This window comes from Delphinus delphis, chromosome 10 (genome assembly GCF_949987515.2).
Source record: "Delphinus delphis chromosome 10, mDelDel1.2, whole genome shotgun sequence".
NCBI classification, from domain to species: Eukaryota; Metazoa; Chordata; class Mammalia; order Artiodactyla; family Delphinidae; genus Delphinus; species Delphinus delphis.
Genome location: NC_082692.2, coordinates 99,723,552 through 99,736,962, shown reverse-complemented (window position 1 = coordinate 99,736,962; position 13,411 = coordinate 99,723,552). Strand labels below are relative to the sequence as shown.

At 38.5% G+C, this 13,411-nt stretch overlaps 1 protein-coding gene across 5 annotated transcripts in view; it reads left to right on the top strand.

The window, feature by feature from the left end:
* Positions 1-13,411, top strand: part of TMCC1 (transmembrane and coiled-coil domain family 1) — a 219,999-nt gene that overhangs the window by 152,133 nt on the left and 54,455 nt on the right. The window lies entirely within an intron of this gene.

The following is a 13,411-nucleotide window of genomic DNA, read 5'->3' as shown; positions in this document are numbered from 1 at the left end:
CTGCAATAACTGAGAAGCATATTATGTGTTTCCTAGTTGTTCATTTTACCCATAGGTGTTTAGGCAGAATGCACAGGGTGTTCTTTGGCTGTGTGGTCATGCTGAGATCATACCAGAGTGTCCCCATTCTCCCATATGATGGGCTGTTTCAGTGCAGAGTAAATGTCATCCTCACTCTCTCAGGCTAAATAGTTATCCAAAAATAAGTGTTTTCTTCAATGAACAAAAGAGTTTCGTTTGCTTTTGGCAGCCTGGGAAAAGCTTGGGTTAAATTTGAAGATGCCAGGCATGCATAACAAATGAGAATTTGGATTAAAACCATTTGAAATATTTCTCACATTAAAAAAAAAACCAAAAACGGTTCTTATTACTCAGCTACTTGTTTTCAGTGTATTTTTCCCGAAGACTTGGCAATTTTCTGAATTGTAAAGCAGTATGCACATATCTTGGTGCTAGTTCATGTTTTCAGATCACCAGAGCAAGTCCCTGAGATACAGCTAGATGGGAGGGTGATCCAGCTTTATGCAGCACAACCACCGCTTTCACATTTCATCCATAGTCATGCGTACAAAACCTTGCCTATAGCTTGATTTTACCATGGTTTTTTGGTGTTGGCTTTAAAAACGATGCATAGATATTTTCTGAGATAAATGCTAAAGAAAAGCAGATTCTTTGTAGTTTTACCTGATTCTAAAACTAATGTTTATTAATATTGTTTGGTGTGAGCCATTGGATTTAAGATCCAAACAGATTTTTCACCCTGAAGTTTGATATTAAATTCCTCTTACTCCTTAGGGTTGATAATTTAAATGCCAACTTTATTAACAGATTGTACCCCTCCCTGCTCTGTACCCTTTTTTTTCTGTTGTTTGTTCTGTCTCTTGGATTTTAAAACCCTGGCACATCTCTGTTTGTTCTGAGGTAATAAAAGGTCAGTTTACTTATCTATGTTTTATTAAGAATGCGAGCCCAGGTTGAATGGGGTGGTCAAAAGGAAAGAATTCATAGGTAAAACCTAAAAGGATAGGGGGTGGAGACTGATAGTAAAACAGAAGTTAACTCCTTTTTCACCATTATTGACAGTCCAAAAAGAGGAGGGAAACATAAAACATAATCTAAATATTCATAATTGATTTTATTTTCTCCATTTATTGCATTAATCCATGAGTAGAGGAAGCTTGCCAAAAGTGTATACTTAGTACCTGAGTGAATGATTGTGTTTCCTTGCTTCACTACCCATGTCTCTGTCTCACTTACCCAAACTATTCGTCAAATCTGGTGAACTAAAATACTCCTATTGAAACAATGATTAAAATGTTCAGAAATGAGGTACTTGCTCTAGTTTCTGAAATTCTTAATATGGCTATCTGGATACATCAAACTGCTCTAGATAGGGGTTTACATATAACCTCCTTGCATGAGGTTGCAACACACTTTGTGAAAGCTACAGAATAAACATTTTGAAGGAAGAAAACTCTAGAGGGGAAAACATATCAGACTCTAGGAAATAAATGGAGAGTTTCAGGAAGTGGGATATTATAGAATGCATTGTATATATATTGAACTTATATTTATATTTTAAATACATAAGATAATATTCCCAGTTGTTGACCAGTTTTAAAGATGAATAATTTCCTCTTTCCTTTCTTAATAACCCTGCAGCACCACTCATCTGTATAAGTTGCCTTGCTTTTCTGTACAAATGCACAGAAATTACAGTGACAATTTAGAACATAGCATGTGTAATCATTTGGTTCTGTATAGATGCTATCTTTTAAACAATTGTTATTTACATTGGGCTGTCACTTTATTAAATGGTGAACTTTTGAAAGATAAAACAAAACTCCCCTCCCATCTAAACCTCAAACTGCTGCTTGACCTAAATCTCATCACTCCATAGAGCTCAGAATGCCACATAAAAGTCAGATTCCATAGGAACGATGCAAAGTTCTGCCCACATTATTTTGTAATTGTGGGATTTCTTTTTAATTGAGTTTCATTCAAAAGAAATAGCTAGAATAGTGATTTGAATGGTGGATGAGAAGTGTACAGTAAGGCAGCAGCAGGAGACTGTTTCATGTTGCAGTGTTTCCCTCCTCCCAGTGCTCAAAATGCCTTCCTTCTCCTCATGAGAATGTTTTATATCCCTTAAGACTGTTAGAGGGAAAACAGGTCGAGAACTCTGACCTAATGCTTAAAAACATTTGTCATTGATTATTTTAATTCACGCCAGAAATTAAATGCCAGAGCTCCAGTATATCCTATCTGAAAGAGAGGATGGTATAGGCCAATCATTTGTTCACTGAACAAACAGTTATTCAGATTCTGCTGTATATCAGAGTTTGGGAGTTGAGATGGATTGTCTGCCCTCATGCAGCTTACATTCTAGTTGGGGAAGATGACAACAAGTAATAAGCCTATTAAGTTAACTAGGAGTATGTTAGGTGTGGGCTATAAAATAATAAAGCTGGGAAAGGGAGATTGGAAGTGCTGGGGGCAGGCTGCCTTTTTGGGGGGGGATAAATTTATCTATTTATTTATTTTTGGCTGCGTTGGGTCTTCGTTTCTGTACACGAGCTTTCTCTAGTTACGGCAGACGGGGGCTACTCTACGTTGTGGTACACATGCTTCTCGTTGAAGTGGCTTCTCTTGTTGTAGTGCACGGGCTCTAAGGCGCAGGGGCTTCAGTAGTTGTGGCACACAGACTCAGTAGTTGTGGCTTGTGGGCTCTAGAGTGCAGGCTCAAGAGTTGTGGTGCATGAGCTCAGTTGCTTCGTGGCATGTGGGATCTTCCCAGACCAGGGCTCGAACCCGCATCCCCTGCATTGCCAGGCAGATTCTTAACCACTGCACCACCAGGGAAGTCCCTGGGCTGCCATTTTTAATTGGATAGTAAGTGTAAGCCTCATTAAAGAAGACATTTGAGGAAGGGCTTGAAAGAGGCAAGCAGGTTAGCCATACAGCTGTGTGAGCAGTGAGCATTCCCAACAGAGGGTACAGAACAAAGGCAAGAGTGTTCCTGATGGATACAAGGAATAGGAAAGAGGTTGGTGTGACTAGAGTAAGAATAAGGGAGTGTAGAGTGGTAGTAATTGGGGTGTCAAAGATGTAATCGAGTGCCTCAGTTATCTATTGCTGTATAACAAAGCACCCCAAAACTTAGTGACTTTAAACAACTATTTTATTTGCTCATAATTCTATGAGTCAGGTATTTGGGCTGGACTCAGTTAGGTGTTCTTGTGCTGGTCTTGCCTGGGGAGTCACTGTAGTTGTTAGGTCATTCAAGACATGTTTGGTGGTTGGTACAGCTGAGCCTCTCTCCTTGTGGTACAAGGATTTTAGCCTGAACAGCTATAAGGATAGAGTTGTCGTTGACTGAGCTGTAAAGCCTGCTGAAGGTCTCGGGATAGCAAGAGAAAGCAAGCCCCAGGCACAAACACTTTTCAAGTCTCTGCTTGTGTGACATTTGGTAATGTTTCACTGGACCAAAACAAGTCCATGGCCAAACCTTGGACCTTATCATGGGAAGGAGAAATAGATTCCACCTCTTGATGGGAGGAATGGGAAAGTCAAATTGTAAAGTGAAGGGCATACTAGATTGGATGAATTTGTGCTATTAATCTGCCACACAGAGGGCCAAATCAGGTATGCCCCTGAAAGCCATTTTTAAGGACTAGTTTTCTCTTTGAGTGTAAGGAGGACACATAGAAAAAATTAAGCAGGGGAGTGACGTGATTTGACTTAGGTTTTTAAAGGATCATTCTGGCTGTTGTATTCAGAATAGATTATATGGCAACAAGGGAGACCAGTGAGGAGGCCATCGTACTAATCCAGACGAGGTATGATCATGGCTCAGACTAAAGTAGTAGAAGTGAAGATAATGAGAAGTATTTAGATTTTTGATGTATTTTGAATGTAGAACCAACAGGATTTTCTGGTGGATTGGCTATAAGAGAGAAATTGATGACTACAAGGATTTTAGCTTGAACAGCTGGAAGAATGGATTTGTCCTTGAGATAAAAAGTCTGCTGGTGGGGCAGGTTTTGTGGGAAAGAGGAAGAGTTCAGTTTGAGATGTCTATTAGATATCCAAGTGGGAATGTCGAATAGACAGTTGGCTGTATGAGACTGGAATTTAGGAGATGTCGAGACTGAAAATTTAAGAAGGTATCACAATTAGATGATATTTAAAGTCATGAGACTAGGTGAAGTCATCAAGAGAGAGAATGAGTGTAAAGAAGAGAAGAGGAAAAAGCTCTGAGCCCTGAGCACTTCAGTTTGAGAAGTGGAAGAGGAGCCTGTGAGGGAGGAGGGAAATGAGAGTATGTGTACTGGAAGCCAACTATAGAAAGACTTCATAGTAGGGCGGAAAGATCAGCTGTGTCACGTGCCACACCGATAGGTCAAGTAAGATGAGGACTAAGAACTCGTCTTTGGATTTAGTAATGTGACGATGATTGGTCACCTTGACAAAAACTTTTTGATAGAATGAGATAAAATCCAGTTGAATGGCTTTGAGAATGGGAAGAGAGGAATTTGAAGACAGTGAGTTTCATACCATTTTTATGAGTTTTACTGTAATAAGGAGCAGAGAAGTAGGGAGTAACTGGTAGAGGAAATGCAGTCAAAAAGAAATTTCTTTAAGGTGGGAGATGGAAAAAAATCATGCTGATAGGAAGAATTCAGTAGAGAGAAGAGAAAAATGATGTTTCTTTCATTTATAATATTTAACAAACTTCAGTGGCACTTGCATGTGCAGGCACTATTCAGAGCACTTTACAAATATGAACTCATTTAATATAAGAATGAAAACAGGGCTTCCCTGGTGGTGCAGTGGTTGAGAATCCTCCTGCCAACGCAGGGGACACAGGTTCGAGCCCTGGTCCGGGAAGATCCCACATGCCGCAGAGCAACTAAGCCCGTGCGCCACAACTCCTGAGCCTGCGCTCTAGAGCCCGCAAGCCACAACTACTGAGTCTGTGTGCCACAACTACTGAAGTCCGCGTACCTAGAGTCCATGCTTCACAACAAGAGAAGGCACTGCAATGAGAAGCCTGCGCACCGCAACGAAGAGTAGCCCCTGCTCACGGCAACTAGAGAAAGGCTGTGCACAGCAACGAAGACCCAACGCAGACAAAAATAAATAACAAATAAATAAATAATAATTTTTTAAAAAAAGAATGAAAACAGTGACTGGCCACTCAGTATAAAGTACTGTGGTGGGTGCTATAAGGAGTTCAGGGATGTGTAGGACACAGCCCTGACCTAAGGACTTGTGGTCTCTATTAGAAAATATAAAAGCTTGCAAAAAAATGAAAATAGGAAGGTAATATATAACAAAAAGGATACAGTTTAGAACTTCAGAGAAGGGAGATTACTTTCAGCTGGAGAGTAAGGAATGTCACTAATTTGGTTCTAATTAAATAACAGTCCTTTAAACTAAAAGTAGGCTCATTTGTACCTAAATTCATATACGTTTCACCTTGAGCGTGGACAGGAGTGTGTGTGCGTGTGTGTTATAAGGTGGAATGGGGACAGGGTTGGAGGTAGGAAAGAAAACATTCTTCTCTTCAATAAATAGTCTAAAGAGGTCTAATACAGAAGAGACAACCTCAGAGATGCTCCTTTCTAAATCACCATAATTGTCATCTTCTTGTTTATAGTCCTAACCTCCATGTGTAAGGGACGGGTTGGGGGTTGATGGCAAGGGAAGGGCACGAGTGTGCGTGTGCATGTGTATGTGTGTGTATGAGTATGAACTGCATGTGCATCTTCAGTACCTAAAGTACAGGGATTCCTCTACCAGTTAGATATATTTAGGAGCCTGTCTTTGATTTTTAAATAGTTTGGGGAACAATTTAGAATTCTTTTTCCAGACAAATAAAATAAGAAAAGTTGAGATATAGAAGCCCAGGAAATATGATTAGAATATGTCCTTTCATTATTATCTGCTCTTAATAAAAAGTTTAGTGGTTGTTTGAAGTCTGAGGATAAATAGAGAATTCAAACCGTTTAGAATTGGTACTTGGGTGGAAGACAGTATTTTTTGTTCGGTAGAACCTTGTGAGGAAAAGTTTATACAGAATCATTCCTGGGGAGTGGAGAAGCCTAATTCAAGTTGGCTTTTTTTTTTTTTTTTTTAGTGGTTCCTCATACATATTGTCTATTTGAAAGATCTAGGGACCTGTTAATTTAATCAATCTAGGGACTGATTGCAAGTTCAGGGAAGACATTCTTATGAGGGTCCCAAGGAGCTTTTGATGCCCAGTTGAAGTTCAACAATATTAAATGTCTTTGACATCCCCTGCTGCACCAAAGTGAAGCCTTCTTCCTTATTAGGGAATTGGATCCTGTATCATCCTATTTTACAGTTATCTGGTGGGTTCACAGGAATTTTTTTAAGTGTCCTGGAGTTAAAGGCTTTTCATTTATTCTGTTAATGGCCATCACTGGAGATGAGGTGTTCAGAAAGATCTAATACTCCAAGATAATTCTCACAAAAGAGCTATTAGGGGGCTTCCCTGGTGGCGCAGTGGTTGAGAGTCCGCCTGCCGATGCAGGGGACACGGGTTCGTGCCCTGGTCCGGGAAGATCCCACATGCCGCGGAGCGGCTGGGCCCGTGAGCCATGGCCGTTGAGCCTGCGCGTCCGGAGCCTGCTCCGCAACGGGAGAGGCCACAACAGTGAGAGGCCCGCGAACCGCAAAAAAAAAAAAAAAAAAAAAAAAGAAGTAAAGACTACATGGATTAGTATGTGAATGAAATGGGGGAGTGAGTAGTCTAGAGGAAGTTTACCATAATTCTGCATCTTCAGATAATTCTTTTATATATATATATATTGAACTATAGTTGATTTATAGTATTATGTAAGTTTCAGGTATATAACATAGTGATTCACCATTTTTAAAGTTATACTTCATTTATAGTTATTATAAAATATTGGCATGTTCCCTGTGCTGTACAATATATACTTGTAGCTTATTTATTTTATACATAGTAGTTTGTACCTCTTAATCCCCTCTCCCTATGGTGCCCCTTCCCCCTTCCCTCTCCTCTCTCCTTAACTGGTAACCAGTAGTTTGTTCTCTCTATTCAGATAATTCTTTTAATTTCTAAAAGCTCTGTTTTCATTTTGAAGAGGAGAACTGCCAACTAGGTCACAAAATTTGCAAGAGCAGTAGAAGAAGATGGAACTTTTATTACATACTTCTTCCTAAACTAATGCTGCTTTTACATTCTACATCATTACATTTACATTTATCCTACATACATTTTATCATACATGATTTATCAAATATAGGTTATTATATGAAACAATCTAATTTTTGTCTGTTTATCTTAGGTTTCCTCAGTACAAGCTCTGGTAAATTGCTTGCATCATTTGACTCACTGTTACTCTCCACTGAGTTAATTACCTCTGAGTTTTGGAGCTGGGTAGGGAGAAATAGTAAAGCCAAGTGCAGGACATCCAGGTGGCAGCTGTTCATACCTCAAACAATGAGCAAGATCTAAAGACTATACACAATTAATTATTTCTTTGGGGGCATGAAAGCAGGATTAGAGTAAGGCAGAACTCTTACTGGTTCTCACTGACCAGGTGGTTGTGGTTTTGACGATCAGAGTGAACATTTTCACCTTGGAGGCAAGGGTTCTAGGCTGTAGTGCCACTAGAGCCTCAGTTGTCTCTAAAGAGGAGAATAATATCAGCCAGAGGCTGAGGCTCAAGAGACGTGGTTTATAGTCCCAGCCCTATCACAACTAGATAGGAACTTGGGGATTCATTTAACATGCAAGAGCTTTTATTCCTCACCTGTAAAATAAGACTGTTTCACAAGATAACCTCTCAAGATCTTTAGATTTTAGCAGATTCAGAATTTACAGGTACAGACATGTATAGATTGATTTTAAAAATAAAGTAACACATTTTCCTATGACTCAGAAATGGACAGAGACACAGGTCTCAAACTTAGCATATTTTCTTTTTCTAGTTTATTAGACTTAAAAAGCAATTTCTTAACTGATTATTTTTCTTTGATTACAAAGTACTCATAGAAGTTAAATGAGGAATTTTACTGGACTTAAACTGGAACTACTAGTATATAGGAAAATCTGGATTTAGACAAAGCCTTATAACTTTTGGTAGGGTGATTATTTACTTTCAAAAGCAGGCATTTTAGATTCCTTTAAATAGCCACTTTTAAGTCCAGTATAATATTTTTAAATGTAATAAATATCATTCTATATGTAAATCCTTAATTTACACATTATTTTGCTGAAACAAAATCTGCCTTAAGTGAGAATGGCATACCTTAATTTACATGATATTAATCTCTGTAGCCTACCAATTAATAAATAGAAATTTAAAATTAATTAAAAAATGTACAGTGAAATGGGTGTAACCATATGGTGTATATATGTACTTTAAACATTTACTTGATCTAAAGTTTCTAAAACATTGAGAGTCTTAAGGTAAAACTGTAATGCTTCAGGTTTTTTTTTCTTTTTTTTTGGCTCCCTGTCGGGGAACTGAACTCAGTTTTCTTATTAATGTTAAAATTAGGTGTACAAAGGTATTTTGTGGTTGTTATTAATTCTTCGAAAAATAGACAAATTTTCAGTCTCCTTAGCATTAAATTGTTACTATTAAAGTTTAGGAGTACATAAATAAATACTTTACAAAAGAAGCCCTAGTTCCTAGGGCATTAGATTTTCTAAGTTTAATTACCCTAGATTAAACTCATTTCCTTTTTTAATAGGATTACTATAGTAGTAGGGATATTCTGAAGACATAGGATATCTAGATTTCAGCAGTACATTAAAAAAATTTTTTTAAATTAATTTCTTTATTTTTGGCTGCGTTGGGTCTTCGCTTCTCTGCACGGGCTTTCTCTAGTTGCTATGAGCGGGGGCTACTCTTTGTTGCGGTGCGCAGGCTTCTCATTGCAGTGTCTTCTCTTGTTGTAGAGCACAGGCTCTAGGCATGTGGGCTTCAGTAGTTGTGGCTCGCGGGCTCTAGAGTGCAGGTTCGGTAGTTGTAGCACACAGGCTTAGTTGCTCCGCGGCATTTGGGATCTTCCTGGAACACGGATTGAACCCGTGTCCCCTGCATTGACAGGCAGATTCTTAACCACTATGCCACCAGGGAAGCCCCAGCAGTACATTTAAGAGAGTTTTTCATATCTTTTGAGGGGGAAGTTATAACTGATTATTCATAACTGAGTAAGTGAAGGAATGAGTGAAAAGAGTTCTACAATATCATCCTGGAACACAGTCTCTGATGAATTGTTGCAATTTGCTTCCTGTCCTTTTCAACCTCTTCATTAATCCTTGGCTAAAGACATTGCCATGCTTAGAGTTTAAGATGTCAAGCAGCTGAAAAGAATAATTAAATTTTTGAGCTGTAAAGTTGGAATCCAGTGGTATTCTCAGACGTAAAGCATAAGTCACCACATTATGTGATTTATGGAAAGATCAACTGTTCTTAACACCATTTTCAATTAAAGAGAAAGCAAACACGGGGACTAAATTAGATGCTGTGACTAGGTTCTCTAGCAGATCTCTTAACTCAAAGTATTTTAGATACTGTGGGATCTTACCTAGTGGGTAAGATCTTAATTAACCTAAATTAGACAAAGCTCTTGTTACATTGCAATACATTTTAATTAGATTGTCTTGGGAATTCCCTGGTGGTCCAGTGGTTAGGACTTGGTGCTTTCACTGCCAGGGCCTGGGTTCAATCCCTGGTCAGGGAACTAAGATCCCACAAGCTGTGTGGCGTGGCCAAAGGAAAAAGAAAAAATTAGGTTGTCTTAGTCATTCTTTGAAATTAAAATTCTAGAAAAGAAGCATTATTAATATTACCTTAATATTAGGATGTTATAACAGAAACATTGTTGTTGATATACTTACAACATAAAACACCCTGAGAGAAAACAGAGTTCCCAGTAGTTGAAAAGAATAAGAGAGATGCTTAACAATATCCCCATCTCAGTTTTGTTTACAAGGAGCCACTAAGAACAAAGAACATTTGTTGTCAGTTGATCATGGGCAAATTTGTCTTATTAAAGTTTTCCCCTTAACGTGCACGAGAGACAGCACGAAGTTATTAGGAATTTTAATTAGGACTTTTCCTTTCCAGCTCCCTAGACTAATTGTCTACAAATTCTATAATACCCTATGAAGCCTTAGCAATCATCTAAACTTTAAAGTTAATTTTAACTTTAAACTGTTTTGAAAATTAATTTTTATCAAATCATTAGGAGATAGTGGTAATTTCGTCAGAAAATATTCATGGGAAGATAGAAAATGTTTTTCTCCTGAGTGACTGCCAAAGTCAAGAACAAACTAGAGGCAGTTCCATATTGATTTTCTAAATAATGGCTTGGAAACAGAGGTCTTCCATATTTATTGCTTCTTAGTCTTATGTGAGAAATTTGTCTCCTCATTTTAATTGTGGATGCTTTCACTTAATCATGGGGTAAACTATCTTTTACGGTCTGTTACAACTCTGGCTTGGAATTCTGTGGAGAAAAAAAATTGTAACTCTACCTTTTATGTGGTTGTAGAATATCAGAAACTAACTCAGTCCTTAGAGGACTAAAATTAATTCATAGGCAAACACTGTCTAGCAATCAGAGGTGGCTCTGTAAAACATTGAATGCAAAAAAATGGAAGATTCCAATTCAGAAACCAGCCACAACTATCTGTAGATTTAAATAGCATAAGCATGTATTTGAGGTGATATGATTTATATTCTTATTTCTTATGGATTCATTCAGCAGACATTTATTGAGCCTACATTGTCTGCCTGGTCCTGGAGAACCAGAAGCAAATGTAGGCCCCACCATATGTATCCCCCTTCTTTTATGTAATTATAAATAAATTGATCTCATAACTTTTAGGGAGCCTTACTTTATGAGTAGTTTCACTGGGACCCCAGGTTGTTGACCTGCAGCTGTAAGTCCTTATTTCACTGTTACCGTAGTGAAATTACAGAGTTTAGTGATAGCCTGTGTTAATTAACCCATTCAAATACTGTAGCAAACCTACGTGTAGTCTAACGGAATACAGAAACCTCGGAACAGGGTTTCCTCTCTCTTCTGCGAATACATCATTTTATTGCTATATTAGATTTTTTTTTTTGGAAGTATTTCAAATAGGTTGAGCCTAAGGAAAGCAGGCCAGTGAACATGATGGCATTTATTACTGGATTCTGACAAGTAAAATCAAGATTGAAGGCTTATAGATATTTAATGAATGAACCATATTTCATGAAAATTCTTGAATTGTAAAGTTCAGGTGTCCAGGAACTTATCAACTCCTACCCCACCTCCACCTCTCCACCCCACTGCCCACCCTAGCTTTTGGAAATGTGAGAGGGTATTTTGGTTGTCGCAAAGATGTGGAGAGGGGAGTGATTCTGGCTTTAGTGAATAGAGCCCATGGATGACATAATGGCCAAAATGTCAGGAGTAACCCTGGTTGGAAGCAGAGCCCCCGGCATATTTCATCTCCCTCTGCCTTTCCCTCTTCTTTTCTTTTCTCACTGGAAAGGGAGAACCCCAGCAGTACAGGTATTAGGGGTAGCAGTATGCTGTTAGCACCCTGGTGCTCTTGTCACAGCACTTATTTGGTGCCATTCCCTCTTTTTCATCTAAGATATTTTTCTGAGGAAACATTGATGTCTAAATTAGTATCTAAAGTGCTCAACATCGCTAGTTATTAGAGAAATGCAAATCAAAACTATGATGAGGTACCACCTCACACCAGTCAGAATGGCCATCATTATAAGTCTACAAATAACAAGTGCTGGAGAGGGTGTGCAGAAAAGGGAACTCTTCTACACTGTTGACAGGAATGTAAATTGGTGCAGCCACTATGGAAAACAGTATGGAGGTTCCTTAAAAAATTAAAAAGAGAGTTGCTGGACTTCCCTGGTGGTGCAGTGGTTAAGAATCTGCCTGTCAATGCAGGGGACACGGGTTCTAGCCCTGGTCGGGGAAGATCCCACGTGCCGCGGAGCAACTAAGCCCGTGTGCCACAACTACTGAATCTGCACTCTAGAGCCCACAAGCCACTACTACTGAGCCCGCACGCCACAACTACTGAAGCCTGCGTGCCTGGAGCCCGTGCTCCGCAACAAGAGAAGCTACCACAATGAGAAGCCCGTGCACCACAACGAAGAGCAGCCCCCACTCACTGCAACTAGAGAAAGCCCACACGCAGAAACGAAGACCCAATGCAGCCATAAATTAATTAATTAATTAAAAAAATAGAGTTGTCATACGATTGCACTCCTGGTCACATTTCCAGAAAAAACTCTAATTTGGAAAGGTACATGCACCCCAGTGTTCATACCAGCACTATTTACAATAGCCAAGACATGGAAGCAACCTAAATGTCCATTGACAGATGAATTTATAAAGAAGATGTGGCATAGATACACAATGTGAATACTACTCAGCAATAAAAAAGGAAATAATGTCATTTGCAACAATGTAGATGGGCCTAGAGATGATCATACTAAGTGAAGTAAGACAAAAAGAAAGACAAATACCATATGATATCACTTATATGTGGAATCTAAACTGTGACACAAATGAACTTATTTACAAAACAGAAACAGACTCACAGACATAGAAAAGAAACTTATGGTTACCAGGGGGAAAGGGGGTGGGAGTGGGGATAAATTAGGAGTTAGGGATTAGCAGATACAAACTACGATATATAAAATAGATAAACAGCAAGGTTCTACTGTATAGCACAGGAAAGTGTATTCAATATCCTGAAATAAACCATAATAGAATAGAATATGAAAAAATATATATAACTGAATCACTTTGCTGTACACCATAAGTTAACACAACATTGTAAATCAACTCTACATCAGTTTAAGATTTTTTTAATATAATAAATGAGTTAGCATCTGAAGGGACATTAATTCGCTATACTTTTTATATTAGAACATATTTATTGACGCCAGTAGAAGGTGTGCGTTATCTTCCTTGTCTTCTTCCTTTTCCCCTCTGTGATTATAATCATAAGTATACTATTGCTGTGTATATATCTATTGTATATACATTGATTGCAGTTCACTGAAGTGAGTTTATTGGAGTGAGTTGTTTCCTAGCTTCAGCTTAGTGAACCTGTGCTTGTGATATTTTCAGGAACAGTACAGATTCTCATTCAGCCACTTTGACTACTATAAACCTGATGTGAGTTTGGAATTTAGAAGTTAGTTGCTTTGACCTTAGCAAGACTTGTTCCCTTATACGCTGTTGCTATTTAATGTAAGCACACTTGGGCCAAAGAACATGTAAATATTTGGCTTCATATTTGTCATCTTACATTAAATGTTGACACTAGTTAATAGAAGTATGTCTAGGAGATCCTTTTCTTTGGATCAGAATACCA